Source organism: Anolis sagrei, chromosome 1 (genome assembly GCF_037176765.1).
Source record: "Anolis sagrei isolate rAnoSag1 chromosome 1, rAnoSag1.mat, whole genome shotgun sequence".
Classification (NCBI taxonomy): domain Eukaryota; kingdom Metazoa; phylum Chordata; class Lepidosauria; order Squamata; family Dactyloidae; genus Anolis; species Anolis sagrei.
In genome coordinates, this window is record NC_090021.1 from 306,595,938 (window position 1) to 306,610,412 (window position 14,475).

A 14,475-nucleotide genomic window follows, 5' to 3' on the forward strand; every position below is an offset into this window, starting at 1 on the left:
GCAGCATACAGGGAGCACACAACCCCCCTGTTGTGCCAGCTCCACAGGCTGAGCACAATTGAGCACATTTCAAAGTGCTGGCTTTAGCCTATAAAGCCATAAATGGTTCCGGCCCAGCTTACCTGTCTGAACGCATCTCCCTCTATGGTCCACCTCAGAGATTAAGATCTTCTGGGGAGGCCCTGCTCTCGGTCCCTCCGCCTCTGCAAGGGCAATTCGTGGGGACGAGAGACAGGGCCTTCTCAGTGGTGGCCCCTTGGCTATGGAACTTCCTCCCTAGTGCAATTAGAGCAGCCCCCTCCCTCCTGACCTTCAGGAAGAAAGTAAAAACATGGTTATGTGACCAAGCTTTTGGAGAGTAAGTTTTTTTAGTGCAACAAGACAATAAGAAACATTGAACAGACCAATGGAATGGCTTCGGATTATGATTCTGGTTGGCATGATTTTAATAACTAATTTCAAATTGCGTTGTTTTAATGTTTGGTTTTAATTTAAATGTTTATTGTATTGTATGTTTACGTTGTGGCATCAAATTGCTGCCTAATTTGTAATACTGCTCTGAGTCCCCTTCAGGGTAGAGAAGGGTGGAATATAAATGAAGTAAATAAATAATAAATAAATTTAGTTGCACAATGTTGCCATTTATTACAAGGGTTGTGGCGCACAGCCAACGTGTAGCTTTGCATGCAGACATTTACAATACATAGGCTTGATATAGGTTCTCAGCCCATGTATCTTTCCTGTTCATGAAATTACATACATACAAATCCATAGTTATATACCTACATTACGCAGGTGGACATGAACAAGATTCCAATGTAAATGTCACAATTCCTTTTTGAAGGGCAATATCCTTATTTTGTTCCAGTCCATATCTACCTTACTGCAGGGGCATCCATTCTGATAGTTGCAAATGTCTAAGAGGAGAGTGTGGGATACAGCTGAGAGGAGCAGGGAAAGGAATATTTCTTTTTGCCGCAGTCTCTCTCCTCACATACTGCTGGGCCTATCCAGATCCTAGGTAACAAAAAAGAAGGGTATTTTTCTTCTGGCTGCTTTGTTGCTACTTTGCCCCCATATTTTTTTCCACACAGGTTCTGGGTCGGTAAGGGGAAGCCAAGCCAAACATTACAAGAAGCCAGACCCATTTTAATTTTAGCCACACAGCTGCCTGTGAATTCCTTAAATACACTCTTCTCCAAATGCTTTCATGCACAAGCCTATCTGAAGTGCTCCAGGCAGACTCAAGTCTTTTTCCAAAACTAATCTCTGTTTGGCCTTGTCAAAGAAACTAAACAGGATGGATAAAATGCCTAGCAGAACCAAACTTGATCCTTAACACAAGTGCCTCCAGACAGACTGGTTTCAAGTGATAAGTCAATATGTCTCCCTCCTTGGGCACCGGTCTCCTTCTTTTCATTTTTGAAGCTTTGGACATCCCTCCTCCTTTTTCCTCCCTCCCCCTAGGAAATAACTGCTCCTTCCTTTCATAGTAGCGCCAGTGAATACAAATCTGGGGAGACATTGCACAAGGAGTGATCTATTCTCTTATCCGGCATGTTTCTTAGCTCTTTGGAACCAATCCATTCTGAGGTTTACTAGTGAAACCTGAGAAATCCAAATATCCAGCCAAAACACTTGAGCTGTGACCATCCTGGATTGTTGGGTTTTTTCCCCCCTCCACTGTGGTTTTGGAAGGAAAGTTTTGAACTTTCAAGGCTTTTTGCTGCCATCATGTGGAAAAGGTCTAAAATGCAGGTTTTCTTTCTTAATAGTGATTGTCTATTTTTTCCCTTCTTCACAGAATGTCTGCATGTGCATATTTTGCAAAAAGGAACTAAGGCACTGAATTGCCCATTATATCTGCCAAAACTCTACACAGGATCATTTATTTTGTAAAATCCTGTCAATCTCTATCATTGGAACCTTTCAGTATGTTGCCTACTAAAAAGAGCTCTGGGTTTTGTAAAAAAATAATAATAGAGTTGAGCAAATATTTAGCAACTTGTACACATATTTACAAATCTGAGTAACTCAATGCCACAGCTCTTCTTGTTTTGGTTTTTCTTCTTGTTGTTTATTCATTCAGTTGCTTCTGACTCTTCATGACCTCACGGACCAGCCCATGCCAGAGCTCCATGTCACTGTCACTACCCCCAGCCAGTCACATCCATCCATCTTGCCCTTAGTCAACCCCTCTTTCTTTTTCCTTCAATTTCCCCCAGCATCTAAGTTTTCCTGTCTTCTCATTATGTGGCCAAAGTACTTCGTCTTGGCCTCTAATATCCTTCCCTCCAATGAGCAGTCAGGGTTTATTTCCTGAAATATGGATCGGTTTGCTTTGACTATGTGGATCTTTGTTCCCAGTGTGATGTCTCTACTCTTCACTGTTTTATCAAGATTGGACATTGCTCTCCTTCCAAGAAGTAAACGTCTTCTGATTTCCTGGCTGCAGTCTGTATCTGCAGTAATTTTTGCACCTAGTAATACAAAGTCTGTCACTGCCGTTTCAGAGTGTAGGCCTTTCAAAAAGACTGAAATGTACTGGGACTTCCTCCTTATTTTTTAGTTACGAAATAACTTGAAAATGTTACTTCTTGGGCTTCAGCTCTCAGAATCTCCCCACCCAGCATGTCCACTACACCAAGTTGGAATGGCTTATCCCATGCTATGTTGTGAATAGGCGAATGTGCCACAAACTCTTTAAAAACCCATGACAGCAAACTGTATGCCCTGCATGAAAAGGGTATGTTAATATCTAAATACTATTAAAGTTTAATTTATGATAGAGCTTGGACTGCTAAGCCAAAGTCAGTAAACTGTGACTTTTGTATTTTAGACATATAATGAATGGTGCATGACATATCACCATATCATCAGGAGCCCCCGATGGTTCAATGGGTTAAACCCTTGTGCCAGCAGGAATGAAGACCGACAGGTCACAGGTTCAAATCCAGGAGAATGCAGATGAGCTTCCTCTGTCAACTCCAGCTCGCCATATGGGGACATGAAAGAAGCCTCCTACAAGGATGGTAAAACATCAAACATCCTGGCATCCCCTTGGCAATGTCCTTGCAAGCAGACAATTATCTCACACCAGAAGTGACTTGCAGTTTCTCAAGTCACTCCTGACACACAGAAAAAATGAATGGCATGACTTATGGGAAAAGATGACACTGCCTGGTAAAGTGGAAGGTAGGAGTAAAAGAGAAAGACTACTTTTCAGATAGATTTATTCAATTACGAACATCTCAGTGGCTTTCAATACCATTGAACATGGTAGTCTTCTAAGCCGCCTTGGTAGAACTTGAAGGCACTGTTTTACAATGGATCTGTTTCTTCCTGGAAGGTGCTAGGTGGTTCTCAACCTGGGGTTCCCAAGTTGCTTTTGATTTTGTTCTTCAACTCCCAGAAATCCTAACAGCTGGTAAACCGGCTGGGATTTCTGGGAGTTGTAGGCCAGAAACATCTGGGGACCCCAGGTTGAGAACCACTGTATAGGAGATTCCTGTTTGAGCCCATAGCCTTTGCAACCTCTGGGAACAGTCATCCAGAGTTTTGGGGTGCATCTATATGCAAGTGACATCCAACTCTAATAGGGGCAGCATTTTTATCTCACAGGCAAACTAATTAGATTTTACAAGCAGAAAGTAAGCACCACCTAGTCCCATCTCATTCACATATTCAGTTTGGCAGGGAAATAAAACAGGCTTAGTTTTCTTTGTAAAACATATGAAGTAGCTTCACTTGCAAATACTAAAGGTTCTGTAACACATGCTTTGAAAGATGGAGACAGAGACCTGCAGGCTGCAAAATGGAGAATGAACAGAATCAGACATAGTGCAGACTGCTGCAGTTAGAGTGCAGATGTGGCTGCACCCAAAATACTGTAAATAACATGAATACCTGCTATACCTAAACCCAAAGAAAGAGCACATAATATAGCCTCTACTGAGTATAGGTAATACTGTGATTGCTCCCAACAGGAAAAAACTGACAGCAAAGAGTAAATCCAGAGATGTGAGAATGAGTGGCCTTTTTATCCTAGTAAGGCAGAGAAGCTGCTGGCTTCCTTTCTTTTCTTCTTTTTCTTTTTCTTTTTTTTTTTTTTTGGCGTTAATCTCCTTTTCTTTTTTAAATTTTATTTATTCAAATAGACATATATTTGCAAGTTGTTGCATACAATGCAATACTTTCCAGCTATTAGTGTTCCATAATCATTTCTCAGATAATATATTTTCTTTAAGGGGTCACAGTCTTCTATTTAGATAGTACACATAAAGGAATCAGACGCTTACTTAACCTCCACTTCCTCCTTGTCTACAATCTTATAGGATCCTCTATTTACATTTTTAGTTTAATTTTACATTGAGATGTTGAATCATTGGTTGCCATTCATTAACAAAGTTGTCTAATAGTTCTCCTCTTAATATTTATGGGGCAGTTAATACCCTTTGAGATATTTATCTATTTCAGAGACAATGTTATTTGGGTGGCTTTTTAACATTCAGACTAACTCCCAACATGAATGAATGGATTCACTGTCCCATTAAAATAGGACACATGAGCTATCATTGTAAGTACCAGAAATAAAGATACAGAGACAGGAATATATTTATTGGCACAATGACATTGGTCCTGACAGCCATATTCATAGCTACCCTCATGCAGCCAATGAGGACAAAATATTGTTTAGCTGTCACCATAGCAGGACAAATAGCTTCAGCTTTTGACATATGGAAAGGTGCACAAAACCTGCAACTTAAGATAATAACAAAACCTTCCATGAGTCCCTTGCTGCACTGCATATTGTCTGATCCTATTTACAGTCAGAGGACACAGTGCATAAAACTAAAATTAAGAATAGATGACATCTAGTGGCCATTAAACAGAACAAGGCACACAAAATAGAGAGAGTGGCATACCTCACTGTATTTCCATGTATTATGGGATTTTGGCCTGCATAAATACGAGTATAGTGTCTAGAGCCAGGGAAGTCATGCTACCCCTCTATTCTGCCTTGGTCAGACCACACCTGGAATATTGTGTCCAATTCTGGGCACCACAATTTAAGGAAGATGTTGACAAGCAGGAATGTGTCCAGAGGAGGGCGACTAAAATGTACAAGGGTCTGGCGAACAAGTCCTATGAGGAGCACCTTAAAGAGCTGGTCATGTTTCGCCTGCAAAAAAAGAAGGCTGAGAGGAGACATGATGGCCCTGTAAAAATATGTGAGGGAAAGTCACAGGGAGGTTGGAGCAAGCTTGTTTTCTGCTTCCCTGGAGACTTGGACGCGAACAATGACTTCAAACTATAAGAAAGGAGATTCCATCTCAACATGAGGAATAATTTCCTATGAGAGCTGTTCAGCAGTGGAACTCTCTGCCCCAGAGTGTGATGGAAGCTCCTTCTTTGGAGGCTTTTAAACAGAGGCTGGATGGCCATCTGTTGGGGATGCTTTGAATGCGATTTTCCTGCTTCCTGGCAGGGGGTTGGACTGGGTGACCCATGAGGTCTCTTCCAACTCTATTTATTTATTTACTTCTACCCCACCTTTCTCAACCCTGGAGGGGACACAAGGTAACTTACAAATCTGGCAAAAATTCAATGCCACACAGGTAAACAATAAAACACATCTCATCAAAATATAAACAATCTAAACATATAAGAAATTAAAACACATAATGATCAGTCAATTAAAAACCATATAAAATGCTGAGTCATTATCTCTATGATTCTAGCATTCTATGATGTGTCAATGTTGCATGTGCTCACTCGTATCTGTTCTGCCCTGTGTCTGTAACACTCTTAGTTATGCACATTTACACAAAAATATCAATATAAATAACCCTCTGCCCTTGGTGGTGCAGCGGCTTAAACCACTGAGCAGGTGAACTTACTGACTGAAAGGTTGGCAGTTTGAATCCAGGGAGAAGGGGTGAACTCCTGCTATTAGCCCCAGCTTCTGCCAACCTAGCAGTTCAAAAACATGCAAATGTGAGTAGATCAATGGGCACCACTTTGGTGGGAAGGTAATAGCACTCCATGCAATCATGCTGGCCACATGACCTTGGAGACTTCTGCGGACAGTGCTGGCTCTTTGGCTTAGAAATGAAGATTAGCTCCAACCTCCTCCAGTCAGACACGATTAGACTTAATGTCAGGAGAAAACCTTCATCTTTATCTATCAATATTTGAATTCATTTTCATACACATTTCCCCATGACTCACACATTTCTGCATGAATTCACTCCCATTTTTCATATAGAAGCTAGTTTCTGCTGCTCCAGAGGCTACAGGTGAACCAATGGGTTTAAATCACAGGAAAAGAGATTCCATCTAAATGTTAGAAATAACTTTTCACATTTAAGAATTGTTCAACCATGGAGGGCACTTTTCTCTGGGTGTCTTTAAACAGAGATCGGGTGGACACTTTCCAATTGTGCTTTAGTAGTGCTGCATAGCAAGTGGCTGGACTAGATGGCCTTTGTGTCCTCTGTGTGTTGTATTGCAAGAAATGGATAGTTAACATTTTGAAAAATGAAAGCAACAGAAGACTAAGTGTAACCACAATTATTAAGAGTCTTGGACAACTGTCCTAGGACAAAAGGTTACATTTGGGGTCTTTTTGAGAAGGTAAGCAGAGATGATATGAAAGGAGTTCATACAATTAAGCATGATTTTGTGAAAAGGAGACATTTTTCTCTTTTTTTCATAATGCTAGGATCTGGACTTACTGAAGCCAAATTGTAGGTCATTCAGAATTGATAAATAGAAGTACTTCTTCACATGGCCAATTGCATCTTTAGTGTCCTGCTTCAGGATATAGCAATGGACAACTGATTTGGACACCTTTGAAAAGAGAATTAGACAAATTAATGGAAGCTATATTTGCATCTACACTGTAGAGTGAATGCAGTTTGTCACCACTTTAACTACCATAGCTCAATGACATGGAATGACATAGAGTTGTAGTTTGATGAATCACCAGCATTCTTTGCAGAGAAGGCTAAAGACCTTGTAAAATGATAACTCCCATGTTTCCATAATATTGAGCCATGGTGTCAAACTGCATTAAATCGACATCCTAGATGTACCCTCTTAGTGACTTCTATTTATTATTTATTTATTTATTTATTTATTTATTTACTGCGCTTATATACTGCAATTCTCAGCCCAGGGGCGACTCATTGTGGTGTACAACATGGAAAAACAAGTGCAAATTATAAAACATAGTGTAAAATAATCCACAATTCATTATTATCAGAAAAACATCTTATCAAAACATCAACATTACTACAAAAGCCATTCCGAATCGTCTCATCGTCAAACCCACAATCCAATATCATTTCCGTTGTTCCATTCCTATGGTCAAATTACCAGTCATTGCACTTCTTGATCAAATGCCTTCTTAAACAGCCAGGTCTTTAACTTCCTGCGAAATATCAACAGGGAGGGGGCTAGCCTGATGTCCACGGGAAGGGTGTTCCACAGCTGAGGAGCCACCACAGAAGGCCCTATCTCTCGTCCCCGCCAGCCATGCCTGTGACGCAGGCGGGATCGAGAGCAGGGCCTCCCCGGAAGATCTCAAAGTCCTGGGCTCATAGGCCGAGAGGCGGTCAGTTAGGTATTTTGGGCCGGAACCGTTTAGGGCTTTATAGGCCAATGCCAGCACCTTGAATTGAGCCCGGTAGCAAATCGGCAGCCAGTGGAGCTGGTATAGCAGGGGAGTTGTATGCTCCCTGCGTCCCGCTCCTGTTAGTATCATGGCTGCCGCACGTTGGACCAGTTGGAGTCTTCAAAGGCAACCCCACGTAGAGAGCGTTGCAGTAGTCTAAACGGGATGTAACCAGAGCATGGACTACCGTGGCCAAGTCAGACTTCTCAAGGTACAGGCACAGCTGGCGCACGAGCCTAAGCTGTGCAAGTGCTCCCCTGGTCACCGCCGAGACCTGGGGCTCCAGGCTCAGCGATGAATCCAGGATCACACCCAAGCTGCGAACCTTCTAAGAATGAATGCTGTAGTAATATACAGTTTGGAATGGGCATAACCTAGGAAGTGTGCTGAGTCAAGTGTAATGACTCTTTGTCCCAGCATTCTGCTCACATGGTGACCCTGGCAGATGTCTATGGGAAGCCTGCAGATGTTTATGGAAAGCTCTGATACCACCTATATTTGAGACAGAATGCCTCTGTGTACCATTTACTGCAGAGCAGGAAATCAAGGGTCCCTTTGCACTCACATCTTTCTTGTGGGCTTCCCATAGACATCTGCCAGGGCCACCATGTGAGCAGAATGTTGGGACAAAAGGTATTTTGCTTGACTCAGCACCACTGTTATGTTATGCTCATTTCAATCTGTTTATTACTAAAGGAAATACAGCTTAGCTTGATTTAAAGGGGCAATTCAGACTGTACGAAACAGAAAGGAAATGATTATAGCAATTATAGAGATGATAATAGGAAACACGTTTCCTTTTTTTACAATGCCTTCTTTTCTTCTCTCTTTCACTTTCGTATTTTTAACCTGGAGTGAATATCTGATCCTCCCCCCCCCCCCCCCGCCCGCTTCAACTTGTAAATGTTACCTGCTTCTGATACTCTGGTGTGCAGATACATTCATCATCTTTATTGTCCTATTACTGTTTTATAGTTCTCACTGATTAAGATATGATATAAAGGGTAGGTTTGTTTTTGTATCGATTGTTGAAACTTTTAATGTCTGTTTTTATCGCTGGTATATGCACAATTCAATAAAACGGAGGGGAGGAAAATATGCTAATACTACTAAAAAGTGACCTTTATGAGATTTTTAATGTAATTAATTCAATGCCTCATCCTGCTGCTATATTTTAAAGTGTTTTATTTAATATTTGGCATGGGCTGCTTGTTTATGAGCAAAATAAACACTAGTGGCCAGCTGCCCATAAAAAGCAGTTTTGTTGCAGACACCCAAAATATATGATGCTCATATGTTGTCTGGGATGCTTTTTAGAGACCATGTATCACCAGTCTTGATTCAAAATTCAAAAACATAGCCATAATAGTCTGGGATATAGAAAAATTGAATAATCAGCATGCAAAGGGATCTTGTAGCACATAGAGATTGAGAGAACTGAATTACAGCACAAGCTTTTGTAAACAAAGAGCTTGTCTACACTGACCAAAAATAAACAAATCTATTTGCTACCACATTTTCCCAGTCTGCATTGGCCCTGCAGAGATGATAGTAAAATGGTCATTACAGACCACATATTTTCCCCTGCTGAACTGATCTTGCTGTTGGGGGCTTTCCAAATTTCCAATCCTTTGCATTATTTTTGGCTATACATCTCTGGAATCTCCAATTTTGTTGTTTTGCATATGAATAAAGCACTTTCTGTAAAGCTGAGGTTCACTAGTATTGATATACAGTACAAGTATCTGCATATATGTACCATCCTAGTGTTTTTGTTTAAATCACCTTAGGACCAAACCACATTTTGTTGGGAATGCTGACCTTCCACCAACAAGTTCCTCCCACCACTAACTCATCTCTGCAAAGCTACAACAAAGTGATGCCAGCAGGAGAGCCAGCCACACACAGACCTGAATTTTCTGTAAAACCTTGGGATAAATTGCAAGATTTTTGGACCCTGATTAAAACCCAAAGAACCATATTGCAAGTGAATTATCAATAATGTTGTGTGTCAGTGCAGCAGCACCTAGGAGAAAGTACAGTTTGTTTGTTTGTTTGGGCTCCTTGGTCTGCTTTCTCAGATACAGCCTTGAGAGAGCTGCACTTTCCAACACAAGGATGATTTTCCACTCCTTTGCTACAGGATTCAGATGCTTTTTTTATATATATACACAACAGATCCTCACTGATGGAACTGCATTGACTATCGTCAGAGCTCTGTTGTCTGGAAAGGTGCATAAATGAGTAAAGGGCAGGAACATCATAAATAGCAAATTATCCTGAATCTCTGAATTGTGGATATAATCACTGCTGAAGAAGGAGGCCAGAGAGAGTAAAATTTCTGGAGACCTAGACAGAGAAAAAGCAAACATGCATAATATTTCAAAATAAATGTTGGCATCCAAACATCTTAGAGAGTGATTATAATGTCTGTTATTAAATTTAGTGAAGGGAATCCCATCCACACATCTTATCCAGACTTAGATCCACTACTGCCTCTCAGCATCACTGGTTAGAACTAGGAAAGGTTATATTTTTGGACAGTAACTCCCAGAGGTCCCAGTGAAGGTTGTAGTTCAAAAAGTAATTTTTCCAGGCTGCACAAACATCGAAACCCAAGAGCTGGTAAGTCAATATTATATATCAAAATGGGAATGGGCGCCTTGCTATATACTTATGAAGCAGAGTTTCGCCGCATAGCCAGTACATGATGAAGAGAGTCTCATGACACTGAAGATTCTTCATTAGGTGTACGAACAAGTTTCAGATTCATTTTTTAAAAAATCAATAACCTCATAAAACTCTATGAGAAGAATACAAAATCACCACAATGAAGAACAAGGTTTCTCTGAAGGTTAATGTTGTGTCGTGAACAATAATCCAACAGGAAATTTAGAAAGAGCTGTTTTGCCTTCCTTATTTCAGAAGCAGTCCTGTAAATCTCCAGCTCCAAACTAATTCCCTTTTTAGCTCTCTTGTTTCCTCTATTTCTATCCATGTTCTATATAACTTACACTGAGAAGGACAGTATTAGTTCAGCATCTGTATACTTCTGTTACTAGCATTGCTAAAACAATGACCCAAATCATAGAATCATAGAGTAAGAAGAGACCTTGTGGGCCACACTTGGAGTAGAGAGTTCCACTGCTGAACAAATCCTATTGCCATTATTGGAGTGAATCTACTCACTCTAATGATTGATTTCATTGATCTGTTTTACTTGGGTCTAACCAACAGGATTCACAATAATGTCTTTGCCCTAGAGAAGGAGAACTTGGCCAGAGTGATCCATTCATATTTACCTCCAGATTAGATTATTTGAATTCACTCTATTGGGTTACCCTTGAAAAGTGCTTGAAATCTACAGCTAGTGTTTGCACTTTAAAGATTCTCCTTCAAGGAGAGGAAGTGTAATTTTATGCTTACAGACTTTTATGATACTTGTGGATTAGTGAATTGCAACTCCATGGAAATATGAAATGCATCTGAATATGTACTGCATAATATGCATTTACTGGTGTGCCTCCATGTCATTTCCAGTTTATGAAAACCCTAAGATTTGTCTTGGCAAGATTTGTTCACAGGGAAGTTACCTTTGCCTAGCTCTGAGAGAATGTGGTTTTTCTAATGTTACCCCATGGGTTTTTATGGCTGAGCAGAGATTTCAACTTTGGTTTCCAAAGTTGTAGACCAACATTCAAACCATACAGTATACTGGCCATCAGTAGTTCCTAATCTTGATAGTTATTATTATTTTAAACATCCCTGACTTTAAAATCAATTATTTTAAACATCTCTGACTTTAAAATCAATCTTCACTGGGCATCTGTATTCCATACTTGCCTTCATATTGTATCAGCTTAGCAATGGTGAATGTATGGATTTCACAGTATTGTTGGAATTTGCTTCCTGTCTATACCAGCTGGCATGGTGATTGATCAAGAATATTGTAACTTGCAATCCATTCACAACTAGGCATCATCAGCCCCCCCCCCCCCCCCCCCATCATCAGGCCAGTAATTCTTCTGGAAATGCAAAGTCATTTGTATTTAATGTATTGTTGAAGGCTTTCATGGCCAGAATCACTGGGTTGTTGTAGGTTTTTCAGGCTGTATGACCATGTTCTAGAAGCATTATCTCCTGATATTTTACCTGCATCTATGGCAGGCATTCTCAGAGGTTTTGAGGTCATTTGTATTTCTTTGGGTACCCAAGAATCATCACAGGGAGCAATGGAGAGGAGCAGAAAGAAGGATTGTGTCTAAAAAGGCTTTATGTTATGGGCTTTATGTTATGTGAGCTGGGTGCCTTACTAGCCAGCCTCAATTGTCTTTGTTGTTTTTGCTGTTAAATTGTGGTGTCCCCATGAATGAGAGACCTCCGAGTCATCCTATCCAAAACAGCTCTGCTTAGGTCTTCCAGAGCCAAGGCTATGGCTTCCTTCACTGAGTCCATTCATCTGAAATGAGGTGTTTCTCTTTTCCTACTGCATTTCATCTTACCAAGCATTATTGTATTTTAATGAGAAATGTCTTCTCATTATAGATTCAAGTTTAGTAATCTTGCCTTCCAAGTAGAATTCAGGCTTGATTTTGCTCTAGGACTGATTGTATCTACAATGCATGGTATTCACAGAGCTCTTCTCAGGCACCATTTTTCAGATGAGTGAATTTTCTTCCTATTAGCTTCACTGTCCAGCTTTCACAACCAAACATAGTAACATGATTTTCTGGAAGTTTGTGGCATACTTCTGATTATGCTTTGACTAACTTTAGAGGCTTTCAGGACTGGTAGAAAGCACCATGTTTTCATTTGTTTATCAATTTAAAAAACCAGAAGGCAATATACATATACTGCTGATTTGGTGAACTTTGTCCAACTCAAAGTACCTGATTGACTTTAGACACAGGATCTATGCTGCCATTCCCACCCACCCCATTATTTCACTTCTATGCATGCACACACTTTAAAAAGCACAGGACTTTGATGTTGAAAAACAACAACACTCTTGCAGCAAGATTTGGGCTGTAGTGACATTCTGGTTTTCTTTGAATTTGCTGATTTTGCCAATAATGAAAGGACCAAGGCAATGACATCTCAATCCCATCCCCTGTTAGGATATCAGCTAGCACGCCAACACCTTAAATCATGAAACATCTTCCTAAGATCTACAGAGATACTCGCAGGAACACCTCTGCAAGTGGGAGCCCAAAAGTGGCAGGCTAAAATCTGAAACCTCAACCCTTGGTTGATACCGAATGAGAGACTCCCTCCTGGGCACACCAAAGACTTGGAAGGCACTGAATAGACAGTGCTCTGGCACCATGAGATGCAGAATCAACCTTAAGAAATGGGGCTATAAAGTGGAGTCCACAACATGCAACTGTGGAGAAGAGCAAATCACAGACCACTTATTACAATGCAGTCTGAGCCCTGCCACATGCACAATGGAGGACCTTCTTATAGCAACACCAAAGGTACTCCAAGTGGCCAGCTACTGGTCAAAGAAGCTTTAGTATAATGCCAAGTTTTTAACTTTGTGTTTTTAAATACATTACAACTGTACCCTCAATCACTTCTGACACAATAAATAAATAAATAAATAACTTTTCATGTTGACTCCTCTTCTCCCTTCAGTGGTATCTTGGAAAAGAATTCTATAGAGGTAAAAGGCAAACTGATAGAATCCTTGAATCATAAAGTTGGATTCAAGGGCCATCTGGCCACACCCTCTGCCATGCAAGAACGAGTAAAGCACTTCCGACAGATGGCCAACCTACGGCATTTAAGGAAAGACCAGGAAATATGGCTTTTCAAAGCCACCACAATAACACATAAACAGAGAGCACACCACAGTAATACAAATGGCATGCAACCAAGGCCAGATCAAACATGATGTTCAGCTCATGGAGGCATGTATGGTCTAAGTTGTGGCATTGTCAATAAAAATCAGATAAATTCAACAGAGTTGTAGTCTAACTTTCAAATCACTATACCATGCTGATTCCAACCAAACAATTATGCCTGTTTAAATATAAAGGTCTTCACCTGACAGTAGAAAGAAAGCAGGGGAAGTACCAGGCTAGCCTTCCATGAAAGGGAATTTCATTGCATGGTAGGAACTGGCAAAAGCTGTTGTTTCCTGGTCCTTACCAGACAGGCCTGTGCAAACTACAAGAAAGACTCTCACCCATTTACCCACCCACTCTGAGGAGACTTGGGCTATCCCCCCCCCCAAAAAAAAATCAAAAGCAAAAGCCACCCAGCAGCCAAACAATTATTTCCCATTGGCCATCAGTGTGTATGTGCCTTCATGTGTACGTGTGCTATATTTAAACAGTGGTAGCATCTTTATACCCAAATAATGTGTGTGTGTGTTTAAGTCACCTATTGACTTATGCCAACTCTATGAATTTCAAAGGGTTTCCTGAGATTTAAAAAAGTACGTTCTGACAGTTTTTTCCTCTGAAAGATAGCCTTTAGCACCAGGTATTCCTTGGAATTGTCCATCTTTGTACTAACCAGGACTGACCCTATTTAGTTTCCAAGCTCAGATGGGATCTGGTGCTTTTAGGGTATTTAAATTCAACAGCTTATCAGCGCAAAAGACTCCCTCAATAAAAAGAGTTTTACCAGAGCTTATGAAGTTACTGGGTTGTTGTGTGTTTCCCAGGCTGTAGGGCCATGTTCCACAGGCATTCTTTCCTGACATTTCACCTGCATCTATGGCAGGCACCCTCAGAGGATGTGAGGTCTGTTGGAAACTGTGAAGAACCTTTTTCACAATGATAGTAATT